Consider the following 15,044-nt stretch of genomic DNA (forward strand, 5'->3'; position numbering starts at 1 on the left):
ACTCAGTTGGTGGCTGTCCCTGGACAACCTGTCACAGGGGATGAGCTTCCGCAGACCAGAGTGGGTCATTGTCACGACCGACGCCAGTCTGGTGGGCTGGGGCGCGGTCTGGGGACCCCTGAAAGCGCAGGGTCTTTGGTCTCGGGAAGAATCTATTCTCCCGATAAATATTCTGGAACTGAGAGCGATATTCAATGCTCTCAAGGCTTGGCCTCAGCTAGCAAAGACCAAGTTCATACGGTTTCAATCGGACAACATGACGACTGTTGCGTACATCAACCATCAGGGGGGAACAAGGAGTTCCCTGGCGATGGAAGAAGTGACCAAAATCATTCAATGGGCGGAGACTCACTCCTGCCACTTGTCTGCAATCCACATTCCAGGAGTGGAAAACTGGGAAGCGGATTTTCTGAGTCGTCAGACATTTCATCCGGGGGAGTGGGAACTCCATCCGGAAATCTTTGCCCAAATCACTCAATTGTGGGGCATTCCAGACATGGATCTGATGGCCTCTCGTCAGAACTTCAAGGTTCCTTGCTACGGGTCCAGATCCAGGGATCCCAAGGCGACTCTAGTAGATGCACTAGTAGCACCTTGGACCTTCAAACTAGCTTATGTATTCCCGCCGTTTCCTCTCATCCCCAGGCTGGTAGCCAGGATCAATCAGGAGAGGGCATCGGTAATCTTGATAGCTCCTGCGTGGCCACGCAGGACTTGGTATGCAGACCTGGTGAATATGTCATCGGCTCCACCATGGAAGCTACCTTTGAGACGAGACCTTCTTGTTCAAGGTCCGTTCGAACATCCGAATCTGGTCTCACTCCAACTGACTGCTTGGAGATTGAACGCTTGATCTTATCTAAGCGAGGGTTCTCAGATTCTGTCATTGATACTCTTGTTCAGGCCAGAAAGCCTGTAACTAGAAAAATCTACCACAAAATATGGAAAAAATATATCTATTGGTGTGAATCTAAAGGATTCCCTTGGGACAAGATAAAAATTCCTAAGATTCTATCCTTTCTTCAAGAAGGTTTGGAGAAAGGATTATCTGCAAGTTCTTTGAAAGGACAGATTTCTGCCTTGTCTGTGTTACTTCACAAAAGGCTGGCAGCTGTGCCAGATGTTCAAGCCTTTGTTCAGGCTCTGGTTAGAATCAAGCCTGTTTACAAACCTTTGACTCCTCCTTGGAGTCTCATTTAGTTCTTTCAGTTCTTCAGGGGGTTCCGTTTGAACCCTTACATTCCGTTGATATTAAGTTATTATCTTGGAAAGTTTTGTTTTTGGTTGCAATTTCTTCTGCTAGAAGAGTTTCAGAATTATCTGCTCTGCAGTGTTCTCCTCCTTATCTGGTGTTCCATGCAGATAAGGTAGTTCTGCGTACTAAACCTGGTTTTCTTCCGAAAGTTGTTTCTAACAAAAACATTAACCAGGAGATAGTCGTGCCTTCTTTGTGTCCGAATCCAGTTTCAAAGAAGGAACGTTTGTTGCACAATTTGGATGTAGTTCGTGCTCTAAAATTCTATTTAGATGCTACAAAGGATTTTAGACAAACATCTTCTTTGTTTGTTGTTTATTCTGGTAAAAGGAGAGGTCAAAAAGCAACTTCTACCTCTCTCTCTTTTTGGATTAAAAGCATCATCAGATTGGCTTACGAGACTGCCGGACGGCAGCCTCCTGAAAGAATCACAGCTCATTCCACTAGGGCTGTGGCTTCCACATGGGCCTTCAAGAACGAGGCTTCTGTTGATCAGATATGTAAGGCAGCGACTTGGTCTTCACTGCACACTTTTACTAAATTTTACAAATTTGATACTTTTGCTTCTTCTGAGGCTATTTTTGGGAGAAAGGTTTTGCAAGCCGTGGTGCCTTCCATCTAGGTGACCTGATTTGCTCCCTCCCTTCATCCGTGTCCTAAAGCTTTGGTATTGGTTCCCACAAGTAAGGATGACGCCGTGGACCGGACACACCTATGTTGGAGAAAACAGAATTTATGTTTACCTGATAAATTACTTTCTCCAACGGTGTGTCCGGTCCACGGCCCGCCCTGGTTTTTTAATCAGGTCTGATAATTTATTTTCTTTAACTACAGTCACCACGGTATCATATGATTTCTCCTATGCAAATATTCCTCCTTTACGTCGGTCGAATGACTGGGGAAGGCGGAGCCTAGGAGGGATCATGTGACCAGCTTTGCTGGGCTCTTTGCCATTTCCTGTTGGGGAAGAGAATATCCCACAAGTAAGGATGACGCCGTGGACCGGACACACCGTTGGAGAAAGTAATTTATCAGGTAAACATAAATTCTGTTTTTCGTGCCTTTCGTAACTTCAAGGCAGGAGCAGCATCAACTTCCTCTGCACCAAAACAGGAAGGAGCTGTTGCTCGCTACAGACAAGGCTGGAAACCTAACCGGTCCTGGAACAAGGGCAAGCAGGCCAGAAAACCTGCTGCTGCCCCTAAGACAGCATGAATTGAGGGCCCCCGATCCGGGAACGGATCTAGTGGGGGGCAGACTTTCTCTCTTCGCCCAGGCTTGGGCAAGAGATGTCCAGGATCCCTGGGCGTTAGAGATCATATCTCAGGGATATCTTCTGGACTTCAAAACCTCTCCCCCAAAAGGGAGATTTCATCTTTCAAGGTTGTCAACAAACCAAATAAAGAAAGAGGCGTTTCTACGCTGTGTACAAGATCTTTTACTAATGGGAGTGATCCACCCGGTTCCGCGGTCGGAGCACGGACAGGGGTTTTACTCAAATCTGTTTGTGGTTCCCAAGAAAGAAGGAACCTTCAGACCAATCTTGGATTTAAAGATCCTAAACAAATTCCTAAGAGTTCCATCGTTCAAAATGGAAACTATTCGGACAATCTTACCCATGATCCAAAAGGGTCAGTACATGACCACAGTGGATTTAAAGGATGTTTACCTTCACATACCGATTCACAAAGATCATTACCGGTATCTAAGGTTTGCCTTCCTAGACAGGCATTACCAGTTTGTAGCTCTTCCATTCGGATTGGCTACGGCTCCAAGAATCTTCACAAAGGTTCTGGGCTCTCTTCTGGCGGTACTAAGACCGCGAGGAATTTCGGTGGCTCCGTACCTAGACGACATTCTAATACAAGCGTCAAGCTTTCAAACTGCCAAGTCTCATACAGAGTTAGTACTGGCATTTCTAAGGTCGCATGGGTGGAAGGTGAACGAAGAGAAGAGTTCTCTCTTTCCACTCACAAGAGTTCCCTTCTTGGGGACTCTTATAGATTCTGTAGAAATTAAGATTTACCTGACAGAAGACAGGTTAACAAAGCTTCAAAATGCTTGCCGTGTCCTTCATTCCATTCAACACCCGTCAGTGGCTCAATGCATGGAGGTAATCGGCTTAATGGTAGCGGCAATGGACATAGTACCCTTTGCACGCCTTCATCTCAGACCGCTGCAATTGTGCATGCTAAGTCAGTGGAATGGGGATTACTCAGATTTGTCCCCTACTCTGAATCTGGATCAAGAGACCAGAAATTCTCTTCTATGGTGGCTTTCTCGGCCACATCTGTCCAGGGGGATGCCCTTCAGCAGGCCAGATTGGACAATTGTAACAACAGACGCCAGCCTACTAGGTTGGGGCGCTGTCTGGAATTCCCTGAAGGCTCAGGGATCATGGACTCAGGAGGAGAGTCTCCTTCCAATAAACATTCTGGAATTGAGAGCAGTTCTCAATGCCCTTCTGGCTTGGCCTCAGTTAACAACTCGGAGGTTCATCAGGTTTCAGTCGGACAACATCACGACTGTAGCTTACATCAACCATCAAGGAGGTACAAGAAGCTCCCTAGCGATGATGGAAGTATCAAAGATAATACGCTGGGCAGAGTCTCACTCTTGCCACCTGTCAGCGATCCACATTCTGGGAGTGGAGAACTGGTAGGCGGATTTCCTAAGTCGTCAGACTTTTCATCCGGGGGAGTGGGAACTTCATCCGGAGGTCTTTGCCCAAATACTTCAACGATGGGGCAAACCAGAGATAGATCTCATGGCGTCTCGCCAGAACGCCAAGCTTCCTTGTTACGGGTCCAGGTCCAGGGATCCGGGAGCGGTCCTGGTAGATGCTTTGACAGCACCTTGGACCTTCGGGATGGCTTATGTGTTTCCACCCTTCCCGATGCTTCCTCGATTGATTGCCAGGATCAAACAGGAGAGAGCATTGGTGATTCTAATAGCGCCTGCGTGGCCACGCAGGACCTGGTATGCAGATCTAGTGGACATGTCATCCTGTCCACCTTGGTCTCTGCCTCTGAGACAGGACCTTCTGATTCAGGGTCCTTTCAAACATCAAAATCTAATTTCTCTGAAGCTGACTGCTTGGAAATTGAACGCTTGATTTTATCAAAGCGTGGATTTTCGGAGTCAGTAATTGATACCTTAATACAGGCTAGGAAACCTGTTACCAGAAAGATTTACCATAAAATATGGCGTAAATACTTACATTGATGCGAATCCAAGAGTTACTCATGGAGTAAGGTTAGGATTCCTAGGATATTGTCTTTTCTACAAGAAGGTTTAGAAAAGGGTTTATCTGCTAGTTCCTTAAAGGGACAGATCTCAGCTCTGTCCATTCTTTTACACAAACGTCTGTCAGAAGTTCCAGACGTTCAGGCTTTTTGTCAGGCTTTGGCCAGGATTAAGCCTGTGTTTAAAACTGTTGCTCCACCATGGAGCTTAAATTTAGTTCTTAACGTTTTACAGGGTGTTCCGTTTGAACCCCTTCATTCCATTGATATCAAATTGTTATCTTGGAAAGTTCTGTTTTTAATGGCTATTTCCTCGGCTTGAAGAGCCTCTGAGTTATCGGCCTTACATTGTGATTCTCCTTATCTGATTTTTCATTCAGACAAGGTAGTTCTGCGTACTAAACCTGGGTTCTTACCTAAGGTAGTCACTAATAGGAATATCAATCAAGAGATTGTTGTTCCATCATTGTGTCCTAATCCTTCTTCAAAGAAGGAACGACTTCTACACAATCTGGATGTAGTCCGTGCCCTGAAATTTTATTTACAGGCAACTAAAGATTTTCGCCAAACTTCTTCCCTGTTTGTCGTTTATTCTGGACAGAGGAGAGGTCAAAAAGCTTCTGCTACCTCTCTCTCCTTTTGGCTTCGTAGCATAATACGTTTAGCCTATGAGACTGCTGGACAGCAGCCTCCTGAAAGAATTACAGCTCATTCTACTAGAGCTGTGGCTTCCACTTGGGCCTTTAAGAATGAGGCCTCTGAACAGATTTGCAAGGCTGCAACTTGGTCTTCTCTTCATACTTTTTACAAATTTGACACTTTTGCTTCTTCGGAGGCTGTTTTTGGGAGAAAGGTTCTTCAGGCAGTGGTTCCTTCCGTATAAAGATCCTGCCTGTCCCTCCCGTCATCCGTGTACTTTAGCTTTGGTATTGGTATCCCAGAAGTAATGATGACCCGTGGACTGACTACACTTAACAGGAGAAAACATAATTTATGCTTACCTGATAAATTCCTTTCTCCTGTAGTGTAGTCAGTCCACGGCCCGCCCTGTTTTTTATGGCAGGTCTAAATTTTTAAATTATACTCCAGTCACCACTGCACCCTATAGTTTCTCCTTTCTCGTTTGGTTCTCGGTCGAATGACTGGGTGTGACGTAGAGGGGAGGAGCTATATAGCAGCTCTGCTTGGGTGATCCTCTTGCACTTCCTGTTGGGGAGGAGTTAATATCCCAGAAGTAATGATGACCCGTGGACTGACTACACTACAGGAGAAAGGAATTTATCAGGTAAGCATAAATTATGTTTTTTTCCTTTTTTTTTTTCAAGAGACTAAAATAGAAATAAGCGTAAATCAGATCAGGTTAATGGAAGCTAAGTGTGGATATGTGCTACAGTAGATAAATATAACTACATCTGAGAAGGGAACAGTGTTTATACATTACAGTGATACATACTGAGGAATCCAACCCCATCCAGGGTCGTCGGGTTCAGGTATTGTCCTTAGTGGGGGGTAGGGTAGTACTGTTTCTGTCCTTCCTTTTCTGTGACTAAACCTTCTGCCAGGGGGATCTTGAGGCATGTATATTTTTGCTGATGTCTGGATTTTCAGATGCAAATTATGGTGTGTCTGGGAGTTTCAGCGGGATACCCAAGCTATTCGAAATCTTGTCCAAGTCCTGTGGGCCCTTATATAAGAGGGTGGAACCTTCATGTGATATAATCAAGTTGAAGGGGAATCCTCAACAGTATTTTATTTGTTTATCCTGTAGAGTGGAAGTGAGAAATCTTGTTTCTCTCCTTTTCTGGTTAGTGCTGGGACAAAGATCCGGATACATTTGTATTGAGTGGTCCAGATATGAGATTGAGTGGGACTTTCTTGCTTTCTACCAGACCTCTTCTCTATCTGACAACGTTAGGAATTTTATAATAACGTCCCATGGGGGGGGGGGGCATTAGGAGGAGGGGGCCTAAGGGCTCTATGAGCTCTTTCTATTTCCACCTGGGGAAATTTGCAGATCTTCTTTGAGGTGTAGAAATAGTCCCTGGAGGTAGGGTTGTAGGTCTGTAGTTTTAACATGTTCCGGAATACCACGGAAGCGAAGATAGTTTCTTTTGCTTCTGTTTTCCAAGTCTTAAATTTTTTCTTGGAGAAGGTCAAATTTTGATTCCTGGATGTTAGCTTGTGTGGAAATGCAGCCCATCATATTTTGAAAGTATCCTGTGTTTCCTCTATTTATTCATCCCTGTATCCCAGGTCAGTAACATTTTATGCAAAGTATATATTTCGGAGGTGATTAGATGTTTGAGAGAATTAAAGTCCCCTTTTGTAGGGAGTTTAAAGATATCTTGTTTAAGTAGAACCATATATTCCATGGAGAGTTGCGTAACTTGTAGTGCTGACTGTTCTGTCTCCACAATTTCTGTATTGTGAGAAACCGCATTGTTTTGGTTTTCTGTGGGTAGAAAAAAATTAACTGACAGAGCCAGATGAGACAAATTGTGTCTTGGTGTGCTTATCCCCCTTAGGGTTTTTTCTTGCAGCCGTCTCCGCAGAGTAGTGCTGGTGAGTCTATTTTACCAAAAAGGATGCCTTCTAATCTACTTTGAGGCACAAGTGTTTTCCTGTTGAGATTATAAACAGAGCCAGAATCTAATGCTTGGGTTTATAATATAGGTGTCCCAAGGAACATCACCTCCTATATGCAGAACGTTTAGGTATTAATTTGTGTGTTAAGACAAGTAAGAGATCAGAAATGCAGCAATGCCGCCCAGCTTTTTAACTGAATAACTTTACCTCTGATTAAAAAGATTGTGCTCTGAGTCTACTTTATTATATATACTTATGCATATGAAAGACTATATTTATAGCAAGTCACCGTGCCCCTGTCATTAGCTTATAGTGTTTCCCTTTATGCCATCTTATGTTTCATTGTGTGGTTATTCACATACTTTCATTATTATGGTTTCTTAGGAGTCACATCGTAATTTTTCCATATTTATTTTTTCTTGAAACTGATATTTAAATATAAAATTGATAAAAGAAATTGCTATTAACAGCAGCCTCTGATACTGCACATTAAACTTTCATTTTGTGGGCTATATGCCAATGCCCGTTTGCTAAGTAAACCGTCTAAGTAACTGGTCCTTATTTTATATATATTTTTTAAAATATATATGTATGCGAGTCCCTCATTCAGTAGATGACCCCGGGGTCAAGTAAGTCAGCCCTTTGCTCTGGAGGAATGCATCTTGTCTTGGGTCACGGCCTAAGAAGTTTCTCAACATATCAATGGCATCAAGAGAGCCCCCCGGGCTTCAGTATACAGTTCCTGTAATCCACACCAACCTTTGTGCTTATGATACCTTCTTGCTTGAACCGTGTGTGGAACATATCCATAGAATATACTTCACTCCACAGGTACCCATAGTACTGAGCATCATACCCTCCAGCAAGGTGTCCAAATGTGGCCGGCATGTTTGTACCTTCTGTGGCTGGAATCCCCAGGATCTCCTTACAAAACCTGCTATATTCCTCAACTGGATCAACACCAATCTGAGTGTGCAGTGCAATGACTATCTGGCGAAGATTTAAAAGTCCGGTGTTGGCCAGACGTGACTTAAGAAGCTTTCTTTCATGTAATTAGCAAGAGTCCATGAGCTAGTGACGTATGGGATATACATTCCTACCAGGAGGGGCAAAGTTTCCCAAACCTTAAAATGCCTATAAATACACCCCTCACCACACCCACAATTCAGTTTTACAAACTTTGCCTCCGATGGAGGTGGTGAAGTAAGTTTGTGCTAGATTCTACGTTGATATGCGCTCCGCAGCAAGTTGGAGCCCGGTTTTCCTCTCAGCGTGCAGTGAATGTCAGAGGGATGTGAGGAGAGTATTGCCTATTTGAATGCAGTGATCTCCTTCTAAGGGGTCTATTTCATAGGTTCTCTGTTATCGGTCGTAGAGATTCATCTCTTACCTCCCTTTTCAGATCGACGATATACTCTTATATATACCATTACCTCTGCTGATTCTCGTTTCAGTACTGGTTTGGCTATCTGCTATATGTAGATGAGTGTCCTGGGGTAAGTAAGTAAGCTTATTTTCTGTGACACTCCAAGCTATGGTTGGGCACTTTGTTTATAAAGTTCTAAATATATGTATTCAAACATTTATTTGCCTTGACTCAGAATGTTCAACTTTCCTTATTTTCAGACCGTCAGTTTCATATTTGGGATAATGCATTTTAATTTAACATATTTTACCTTAAAATTTGACTTTTTCCCTGTGGGCTGTTAGGCTCGCGGGGGCTGAAAATGCTTCATTTTATTGCGTCATTCTTGGCGCGGACTTTTTTTGGCGCAAAAATTCTATTTCCGTTTCCGGCGTCATACGTGTCGCCGGAAGTTGCGTCATTCTTTGACGTTATTTTGCGCCAAAAATGTCGGCGTTCCGGATGTGGCGTCATTTTTGGCGCCAAAAGCATTTAGGCGCCAAATAATGTGGGCGTCTTTTTTGGCGCTAAAAAATATGGGCGTCATTTTTTTCTCCACATTATTTAAGTCTCATTATTTATTGCTTCTGGTTGCTAGAAGCTTGTTCACTGGCATTTTTTTCCCATTCCTGAAACTGTCATTTAAGGAATTTGATCAATTTTGCTTTATATGTTGTTTTTTTCTTTTACATATTGCAAGATGTTCCACGTTGCAACTGAGTCAGAAGTTACTACAGGAAAATCACTGCACAGTGCTGGAGCTACCAAGCTAAGTCTGCTATAAACTTTTGGTATCTGTTTCTCCAGCTGTTATTTGTATTGCATGTCATGTCAAACTTATTAATGCAGATAAAATTTCCTTTAGTACTGTTACATTACCTGTTGCTGTTCCGTCAACATCTAATTTTCAGAGTGTTCCTGATAACATAAGAGATTTTATTTATTTTAAATCCATTAAGAAGGCTATGTCTGTTATTTCTCCTTCTAGTATACATAAAAGTCTTTTAAAACTTCTCTTTTTTTCAGATGAATTTTTAAATGAACATCATCATTCTGATACTGATAATGGTTCTTCTGGTTCAGAGGTTTCTGTCTCAGAGGTTGATGCTGATAAATCTTTGTATTTGTTCAAGATGGAATTTATTCGTTCTTTACTTAAAGAAGTGTTATTTGCATTAGAAATAGAGGATTCTGGTCCTCTTGATACTAAATGTAAACGTTTAAATAAGGTTTTTGGATCTCCTGTAGTTATTCCAGAAGTGTTTTATCTCCCTGATGCTATTTCTGAAGTAATTTCCAGGGAATGGAATAATTTGGGTAATTTATTTACTCCTTCTAGACGTTTAAGCAAATTATATCCTGTGCCATCTGACAGATTAGAGTTTTTTGGGACAAAAATCCCTAAGGTTATGGGGCTGTCTCTACTCCTGCTAATGTACTACTATTTCTATGGCAGATAGTACTTCATTTAAGGATCCTTTAGATAGGAAAATTGAATCCTTTCTAAGAAAAGCTTACTTATGTTCAGGTAATCTTCTTAGACCTGCTATATTTTTAGCGGATGTTGCTGCAGCTTCAACTTTTTGGTTAGAAGCTTTAGCGCAACAAGTAACAGATCATAATTTTATAGCATTATTATTATTCTATAACATGCTAATAATTTTGTTGGTGATACCATCTTTTGATATCATTAGAGTTGATGTCAGGTATATGTCTCTAGCTATTTTAGCTAGAAAAGCTTTATGGATTAAACTTGGAATGCTGACATGTCTTCTAAGTCAACTTTGCTTTCCCTTTCTTTCCAGGGTAAATATTCATTTCGTTCCTTTCCTCACAACAAGGAACAAAAGCCTGATCCTTCATCCTCAGGAGCGGTATCAGTTTGGAAACTATTTCCAGTTTGGAATATATCCGAGCCTTATAGAAACCTATAGCCAGCTCCTAAGTACCTATGAAGGTGCGGCCCTTATTCCAGCTCAGCTGGTATGGGGCAGATTACGTTTTCTTCAAACAAATTTGGATCAATTCCGTTCTTAATCTCTGGTTTCAGAAACATTGTTTCAGAAAGGTACAGAATTGGCTTCAAGTTAAGGCCTCCTGCTAAGAGATTCTTTTCTTTCGCGTGTCCCAGTTAACACAGCAAGGCTCAGCATTTCTGAAATGTGTTTCAGATCTAGAGTTGGCTGGAGTATTTATGCCAGTTCCAGTTCTGGAACAGGGGCTGGGGTTTTATTTTATCTCTTCATTGTACCAAAGAAGGTCAATTCCTTCAGACCAGTTCTGGATCTATCATTATTGAATCGTTATGTTAGGATACCAACATTCAAGATGGTTACTGTAGGACTATCCTGCCTTTTGTTTAGCAAGGGCATTATATGTCTACAATAGATTTACAGGATGTGTATCTGCATATTCCGATTCATCCAGATCACTTTTAGTGTCTGAGATTCTCTTTTTAGACAAGCATTACCAGTTTTGTGGCTCTACCGTTTGGCCTAGCCTCAGTTCCAAGAATTTTTTTCAAAGGTTCTCGGTGCCCTTCTTTCTGTAATCAGAGAATAGGGTTTTGGTATTTCCTTATTTGGACGATATCTTGGTACTTGCTCAGTCTTCTCATTTTCGTAGAATCTCATACGAATCGACTTGTGTTGTTTCTTCAAGTTCATGGTTGGAGGATCAATTTACCAATCAGTTCATTGATTCCTCAGACAAGGGTAACCTTTTTAGGTTTCTAGATAAATTCAGTGTCTATGACTCTGTCCTTGTCAGACAAGAGAAGTTTAACATTGATATCAGCTTGTCAAAACCTTCAGTCACAATCATTCCCTTTGGTAGCCGTATGCATGGAAATGTTGGGTCTTAGGACTGCCGCATCAGATGCGATCTCCTTTGCTCGTTTTCACATGCGACCTCTTCAGCTCTGTATGCTGAACCAATGGTGCAGGGATTACTCAAAGATATCTCAATTAATATCTTTAAACCGATTTTACGACACTCTCTGACATGGTGGACAGATCACCATCGTTTAGTTCAGGGGGCTTCTTTGTTCTTCCGACCTGGACTATAATCTCAACAGATGCTAGTTTTACAGGTTGGGGAGCTGTGTGGGGGTATCTGACGGCACAAGGGGTTTGGGAATCTCAGGAGGTGAGATTTCCGATCAATATTTTGGAACTCCGTGCAATTTTCAGAGCTCTTCAGTCTTGGCCTCTTCCGAAGAGAGAGTTGTTCATTTGTTTTCAGATTAGACAATGTCACAACTGTGGCATACATCAATCATCAAGGACTCACAGTCCTCTGGCTATGAAAGAAGTATCTCGAATTTTGGTTTGGGCGGAATCCAGCTCCTGTCTAATCTCTGCGGTTTATATCCCAGGTATGGACAATTGGAAAGCGGATTATCTCAGTCGCCAAACGTTGCATCCGGGCGAATGGTCTCTTCACCCAGAGGTATTTCTTCAGATTGTTCAAATGGGGGAACTTCCAGAAATAGATCTGATGGCTTCTCATCTAAACAAGAAACTTCCCAGGTATCTGTCCAGATCCCGGGATCCTCAGGCGGAGGCAGTGGATGCATTTTCACTTCCTTGGAAGTATCATCCTGCCTATATCTTTCCGCCTCTAGTTCTTCTTCCAAGAGTAATCTCCAAGATTCTGAAGGAATGCTCGTTTGTTCTGCTGGTAGCTCCGGCATGGCCTCACAGGTTTTGGTATGCGGATCTTGTCCGGATGGCCTCTTGCCAACCGTGGACTCTTCCGTTAAGACCAGACCTTTTGTCTCAAGGTCCTTTTTTCCATCAGGATCTGAAATCCTTAAATTTAAAGGTATGGAGATTGAACGCTTGATTCTTGGTCAAAGAGGTTTCTCTGACTCTGTGATTAATACTATGTTACAGGCTCGTAAATCTGTATCCAGAGAGATATATTATAGAGTCTGGAAGACTTATATTTCTTGGTGTCTTTCTCATCATTTTTCTTGGCATTCTTTTAGAATACCGAGAATATTACAATTTCTTCAGGATGGTTTAGATAAGGGTTTGTCCGCAAGTTCCTTGAAAGGTCAAATCTCTGCTCTTTCTGTTCTTTTTCACAGAAAGATTGCTATTCTTCCTGATATTCATTGTTTTGTACAAGCTTTGGTTCGTATAAAGCCTGTCATTAAGTCAATTTCTCCTCCTTGGAGTTTGAATTTGGTTCTGGGGGCTCTTCAAGCTCCTCCATTTGAACCTATGCATTCATTGGATATTAAATTACTTTCTTGGAAAGTTTTGTTCCTTTTGGCCATCTCTTCTGCCAGAAGAGTTTCTGAATTATCTGCTCTTTCTTGTGAGTCTCCTTTTCTGATTTTTCATCAGGATAAGGCGGTGTTGCGAACTTCTTTTGAATTTTTACCTAAGTTGTGAATTCCAACAACATTAGTAGAGACATTGTGGTTCTTTCATTATGTCCTAATCCTAAGAATTCTAAGGAGAAATCGTTGCATTCTTTGGATGTTATTAGAGCTTTGAAATATTATGTTGAAGCTACTAAGTCTTTCCGAAAGACTTCTGGTTTATTTGTTATCTTTTCCGGTTTTAGAAAGGCCAGAAAACTTCTGCCATTTCTTTGGCATCTTGGTTGAAATCTTTATTTCATCTTGCCTATATTGAGTTGGGTAAGACTCCGCCTCATAGGATTACAGCTCATTCTACTAGGTCAGTTTCTACTTCCTGGGCGTTTAGGAATGAAGCTTCGGTTGATCAGATTTGCAAAGTGGCAACTTGGTTCTCTTTGCATACTTTTACCAAATTCTACCATTTTGTTGTATTTTCTTCTTCTGAAGCAGTTTTTGGTAGAAAAGTACTTCAGGCAGCGGTTTCAGTTTGAATCTTCTGCTTATGTTTTTCATTAAACTTTATTTTGGGTGTGGATTATTTTCAGCAGGAATTGGCTGTCTTTATTTTATCCCTCCCTCTCTAGTGACTCTTGTGTGGAAAGATCCACATCTTGGGTAGTCATTATCCCATACGTCACTAGCTCATGGACTCTTGCTAATTACATGAAAGAAAACATAATTTATGTAAGAACTTACCTGATAAATTCATTTCTTTCATATTAGCAAGAGTCCATGAGGCCCGCCCTTTTTTGTGGTGGTTATGATTTTTTTGTATAAAGCACAATTATTCCAATTCCTTATTTTATATGCTTTCGCACTTTTTTCTTATCACCCCACTTCTTGGCTATTCGTTAAACTGAATTGTGGGTGTGGTGAGGGGTGTATTTATAGGCATTTTAAGGTTTGGGAAACTTTGCCCCTCCTGGTAGGAATGTATATCCCATACGTCACTAGCTCATGGACTCTTGCTAATATGAAAGAAATGAATTTATCAGGTAAGTTCTTACATAAATTATGTTTTTCCAGGACATCCTCAGGGATTGGGTGGCCAGTCTTGTAGTGTTTGGACATACGTTTCAAAGATTCTCTCTCCCACACCCAGTTTTCAAGCATCTGAGAAGGTGCCTCAACAAAGTCTCTCTCAACATGTGTTCTACTGAACATAACAAAATCTGCCTGTGAACACAGCTGATGCATGACATGACCAAACTCATGGAAATAGGTTTCCACCTCAGCGTGCTGCAGAAGAGAAGGAGCATCGGATGTAGGTTTGGTGAAGTTGGCAACCATGGCAGCCACAGATATCTGTCTTGTGCCATCTGGCAGAAGACAACCAGGCTGTAGACCAAAGCATGATGCATGGCCATATTTACCCTCCCTTGGATACAAATCCAGATAGAACATTCCCAAGATTTGCCCTGTAGCTTTATCCCTCACATTGTACAAAGTCACATCTGTATACTAGACTGGAGCTCCCTTCTCCTGTTCAAAAATCAAACATTTTTTAAAAATCTATTTTTATGAGGCTACTGTCTCTTTAAATTTAAAGGGACATGAAACCCAAAACATTTATTTCATAATTTAGATAGAGAATACAATTTTAAAGAACTTTCTAATTTACTTCTATTATCTTATTTGTTTCATTCTCTTGGTATCATTTGTTGAAGAAGCAGCAATGCATTACTGATTTCTAACTGAACACTTGGGTGAGCCAATGACAATTGGTATGTATATGCAGCCACCAATCAGCAGCAAGAACCTAGGTTCTTTGCTGCTCCTGAGTCTACCTAGATAAACCTTTCAGCAAAGGATAACAAGAGAAGGAAGCAAATTAAATAATATAAGTAAATTGGAAAGTTGTTTAAAATTGTATTCTCTATCTGAATCATGAAAGAAGATTTTTGGGTTTCATGTCCCTTTAACTTAGTCAGCTTTAGTAAGCTCTAAAGCTGCTGCTGAGCTATACACAGTCTATTTCGGTCACCAGTGCTAAAAAAAAAAAAAAAACACTTCATATTTTACTTTAGATTTCTTGGCTTTACAGCTCCCCAGTAGCGCAGGCGCATTAAGGGTTAGCCATTTTAGCTAGCCTTCCTGTTATAATCCTTTCCTGTGCTGCTGTAATCTGTGTGTGTGTAGGTAGAAACTTTTGGGACTGGTGCAGTTGGTGAGATAGAC

The 15,044-nt window shown here is 41.6% G+C and overlaps 1 pseudogene; it reads right to left on the minus strand.

Moving 5' to 3' along the window:
- Window positions 1–7,688: 7,688 nt before the first annotated feature.
- Window positions 7,689–14,312, minus strand: LOC128664768 (thimet oligopeptidase-like; annotated as a pseudogene).
- Window positions 14,313–15,044: the final 732 nt, after the last annotated feature.

The sequence above is a fragment of the Bombina bombina genome, chromosome 6, assembly GCF_027579735.1.
Source record: "Bombina bombina isolate aBomBom1 chromosome 6, aBomBom1.pri, whole genome shotgun sequence".
Classification (NCBI taxonomy): domain Eukaryota; kingdom Metazoa; phylum Chordata; class Amphibia; order Anura; family Bombinatoridae; genus Bombina; species Bombina bombina.